Genomic DNA, 5,000 nt, shown 5'->3' on the forward strand with positions numbered 1-5,000 from the left:
ACTCGTAAAGTGCAATCCACCCCTATAACTTGCGTTTCATGAAGAGTTATTTCCAATATGCGACATTCCCGCTGTCCCTATACATGAGCCGCGACCTGTACCACTTACGAGCGAGAGACGCGATCGCGTTGCTCACTGTACGGCGTCCGATACCGAGCCATCAGCATGTCGGTCCCCATTCGCGTTGCACTCGCACTCGCACTCGCACTCGCAGTCGCAAAAACGTGGGGCAAATATATTACGCGGAAGAGTTATAACAGACCGAGCCCCACTGCATGGGGGGAGTCTTTGTCACTAATGTACACAGATGGAACATTTTGGACTGGAACCAGATTACCCGTACACACGGCGCTGATTAGTAATCAATGCAGAGCCATCGAATTACAGAATATATATACAACTGTCCGTATACATGCTGAAAGAGTGTGCCCACAATGGGAACCACACGTCAGCCAGACACTCTCATCACGCACCACTCTCTGCTTCTAACGGGCGCACATACAATATGTAAGCACCAGCATGGAACAACATCCAGTGCATCCTCTCCGCCACATTACACAATCCACACTATCACAACCAGACCAGGAGGTCCATGCGGAAAATAGAATATCCCCCCCTTTCGACATCCACCATTGCGCAGATAAGGCACCAATACCCACACATGTCCTATACAACGGTGCACCCAACATCACAATAGTACCTCCTGTCACAGCCCACAAACAATGACCTGAGTCAAAGACACAGGTCTGACACAAGCATAGAATTGGAGCGCCGCCTCTAATAAGCCAAAGGTGCATCCTGACGTGACAAATCTCATCATGTCACAAGCATTCACTTACTATAATCACTATCAACGAACGTGCCGCCCCCGCCCCCCCCCCCTACACCTTTCCTTACAACAACGTGTAACCTAACCTAACCTATGTTGTACCTTAACCTAACCCATGTTGTGCCTTAACCTAACCCATGTTGTGCCTTAACCTAACCCATGTTGTGCCTTAACCTAACCCATGTTGTGCCTTAACCTAACCCATGTTGTGCCTTAACCTAACCCATGTTGTGCCTTAACCTAACCCATGTTGTGCCTTAACCTAACCCATGTTGTGCCTTAACCTAACCCATGTTGTGCCTTAACCTAACCCATGTTGTGCCTTAACCTAACCCATGTTGTGCCTTAACCTAACCCATGTTGTGCCTTAACCTAACCCATGTTGTGCCTTAACCTAACCCATGTTGTGCCTTAACCTAACCCATGTTGTACCTTAACCTAACCCATGTTGTACCTTAACCTAACCCATGTTGTACCTTAACCTAACCCATGTTGTACCTTAACCTAACCCATGTTGTACCTTAACCTAACCCATGTTGTACCTTAACCTAACCCATGTTGTCCCCTAACCTAACCCATGTTGTCCCCTAACCTAACCCATGTTGTCCCCTAACCTAACCCATGTTGTCCCCTAACCAAACCCATGTTGTCCCCTAACCTAACCCATGTTGTCCCCTAACCTAACCCATGTTGTCCCCTAACCTAACCCATGTTGTCCCCTAACCTAACCCATGTTGTCCCCTAACCTAACCCATGTTGTGCCTTAACCTAACCCATGTTGTGCCTTAACCTAACCCATGTTGTCCCCTAACCTAACCCATGTTGTCCCCTAACCTAACCCACGTTGTCCGCTAACGTAACCCACGTTGTCGCCTAAACCTGCTCTGTAATTGTTATACGACTCGTTCAATTAGTGTAGTGTTGCCCACCCGCAACCCTCGCAATATAGTTCGCTACTCGCACTGCCCGCTCCCCTGTGTATCGCTTCATGTTAAACACCTTGCAAGTCTTGCTGACTTTCCACATGCTCCTGCTGTACACTGTAATGTGGATGGCAGCAGGACGTACATGCCGCCCCCCCCCACCCCTCCCCACGTCCCCACGTCCCCACCTTGCCCCCTGCCTTCGCAAGCTGGTTGGTGACAAGTTTGCATGTTCAATGCCCTTCGCATGCGACGTACGCAGGCTACGTTGTGGTGCGGCCTGTGTCAACTGTCCGCTGATGTCGTACGCGTGAACCACAATCTGTACTGCACATTCGTCCTTATGTACTGAATGATACATCGTGGCACATGTGTGACCGTACAACGACTGCGCCCAAAAACGGCGGACCATACAGTGCAAATATTGTGCACGCAGCTACGTGTCGTCTCCCTATGAGAGCTGGATTGCAGTGTGGTACGCCATAGAGACGTGTGGGAGGAACGGACGCCGTGGATGGCGATCAGCATGAGCTGTCTGTTGATGTATTCGGACCTAGTCGTCTCTCCTCACACACCGTGATGGCATGGTGCACCGCGTTCCATATCTGCGACATGCTACAGAGGCCGGTTGACAGTCGTTCGAGCAATGGACATCGCATACGTACGGGGGCCACCTTCCACGTATTGTCTAGGCGTGCACATTTTGTTGCGTGTATGTGGGCAGACGTAGTGTGGCGTGACACCTGACACAGGCATGCAATAATCGTTGAAGTTGCAAATGGCGATGGACGCCTGCGTTTTCTGGTGAAGTTACGCAAATGAAGAAATGGTAACCTGTTGTGGTGCGGTTGTTCTCGCTAGGGGTGAATCGGTGATGGCGACGATAGGTTGAGGTACTAACCGGTTGTTCCAGCGATACCCACCATGCCGACGAAACTGAACGGCATCTGGGTGTGAAGCGATACGCGGCGGTGGCTGGGTGGGACCGTCCCCGGCCGGTGAGGGGGCGCCTCCCGGCGTGCTGGCCGCGCGGTGCGTGGGCGCACGCGCTACAGCCGGCTGGTGGGGGCGGCCAGTGGCAGGCGCGCCGGCCGACGGACGCGGCAGGCGTCGCAGCTGCGCGCCGGCGCACCCTGCGCGCGGCGCCGTGCGGCCAAAGTAGGTCCTCGCGGGCCCGGTGCGAAGCGCGGTGGACATCTTCAGTGTGCTGGTCCGATTGAGGACTGTGTGCGTTGAGGATGCGCCGCCGCCCGGCGCTCGGCGCCGCGACGCCGTCTGCTGCTCGGTCGCCCCAGCGGTTCTCGCTGGTGGTTTGTATCGCAGCTGTGCGGATGTGTTGGCGCGTGCGCTGTGCTGGGAGAGTTCGCTTCGGCACCCAAGTGGGGCTTTTGTCCTTCTGTGGCGCTGGCGTTGGAGCTGCCGGTCACCGTAGGTGGCGCGTGTTGTCTCCCGCCGGCAATGCCACGACAGCACGCTCCCGGGCCTCTGTCGGCAGCGGCAAGCTCAGTTGGGAGCACGGGTGGTCGCACCGAAAGCGTCTACTCGCCTAACTCCGGGCGATTGCGCCTCTCTCGAACCCGACCAAGTACTTGGGACGGCGCTGCGCGCCGCCGGGACCTGAGAGGGTTTCGAGGTGTATTGTGCAGGGGAGCTCAGCCTCCTCCTGTTTGCAGAATGATTGAGCGGACGCTTGCGTGTTCGCGCGGGCCCCCGGGACACACTCCCGGGCGGCCGGCTGCTCAGCTCTAGTTGACGCAGCTCCCTGGTTGATCCTGCCAGTAGTCATATGCTTGTCTCAAAGATTAAGCCATGCATGTCTCAGTACAAGCCGCATTAAGGTGAAACCGCGAATGGCTCATTAAATCAGTTATGGTTCCTTAGATCGTACCCACGTTACTTGGATAACTGTGGTAATTCTAGAGCTAATACATGCAAACAGAGTCCCGACCAGAGATGGAAGGGACGCTTTTATTAGATCAAAACCAATCGGTCGGCTCGTCCGGTCCGTTTGCCTTGGTGACTCTGAATAACTTTGGGCTGATCGCACGGTCCTCGTACCGGCGACGCATCTTTCAAATGTCTGCCTTATCAACTGTCGATGGTAGGTTCTGCGCCTACCATGGTTGTAACGGGTAACGGGGAATCAGGGTTCGATTCCGGAGAGGGAGCCTGAGAAACGGCTACCACATCCAAGGAAGGCAGCAGGCGCGCAAATTACCCACTCCCGGCACGGGGAGGTAGTGACGAAAAATAACGATACGGGACTCATCCGAGGCCCCGTAATCGGAATGAGTACACTTTAAATCCTTTAACGAGTATCTATTGGAGGGCAAGTCTGGTGCCAGCAGCCGCGGTAATTCCAGCTCCAATAGCGTATATTAAAGTTGTTGCGGTTAAAAAGCTCGTAGTTGGATTTGTGTCCCACGCTGTTGGTTCACCGCCCGTCGGTGTTTAACTGGCATGTATCGTGGGACGTCCTGCCGGTGGGGCGAGCTGAAGGCGTGCGACCGCCCCGTGCGTGCTCGTGCGTCCCGAGGCGGACCCCGTTGAAATCCTACCAGGGTGCTCTTTATTGAGTGTCTCGGTGGGCCGGCACGTTTACTTTGAACAAATTAGAGTGCTTAAAGCAGGCAAGCCCGCCTGAATACTGTGTGCATGGAATAATGGAATAGGACCTCGGTTCTATTTTGTTGGTTTTCGGAACCCGAGGTAATGATTAATAGGGACAGGCGGGGGCATTCGTATTGCGACGTTAGAGGTGAAATTCTTGGATCGTCGCAAGACGAACAGAAGCGAAAGCATTTGCCAAGTATGTTTTCATTAATCAAGAACGAAAGTTAGAGGTTCGAAGGCGATCAGATACCGCCCTAGTTCTAACCATAAACGATGCCAGCCAGCGATCCGCCGCAGTTCCTCCGATGACTCGGCGGGCAGCCTCCGGGAAACCAAAGCTTTTGGGTTCCGGGGGAAGTATGGTTGCAAAGCTGAAACTTAAAGGAATTGACGGAAGGGCACCACCAGGAGTGGAGCCTGCGGCTTAATTTGACTCAACACGGGAAACCTCACCAGGCCCGGACACCGGAAGGATTGACAGATTGATAGCTCTTTCTTGATTCGGTGGGTGGTGGTGCATGGCCGTTCTTAGTTGGTGGAGCGATTTGTCTGGTTAATTCCGATAACGAACGAGACTCTAGCCTGCTAACTAGTCGCGTGACATCCTTCGTGCTGTCAGCGATTACTTTTCTTCT

General features: G+C 53.8%; 1 non-coding gene across 1 annotated transcript in view; it reads left to right on the plus strand.

Annotated features, from left to right (window-relative positions):
• Positions 1-3,511: 3,511 nt before the first annotated feature.
• Positions 3,512-5,000, plus strand: part of LOC124772805 — a 1,909-nt gene continuing 420 nt past the window's right edge. Inside the window, exon 1 of the ribosomal RNA XR_007014265.1 lies at positions 3,512-5,000. This exon is cut by the window's right edge and continues 420 nt beyond it. This is a non-coding gene — a ribosomal RNA (small subunit ribosomal RNA).

The sequence above is a fragment of the Schistocerca piceifrons genome, unplaced genomic scaffold (genome assembly GCF_021461385.2).
Source record: "Schistocerca piceifrons isolate TAMUIC-IGC-003096 unplaced genomic scaffold, iqSchPice1.1 HiC_scaffold_943, whole genome shotgun sequence".
Classification (NCBI taxonomy): Eukaryota; Metazoa; Arthropoda; class Insecta; order Orthoptera; family Acrididae; genus Schistocerca; species Schistocerca piceifrons.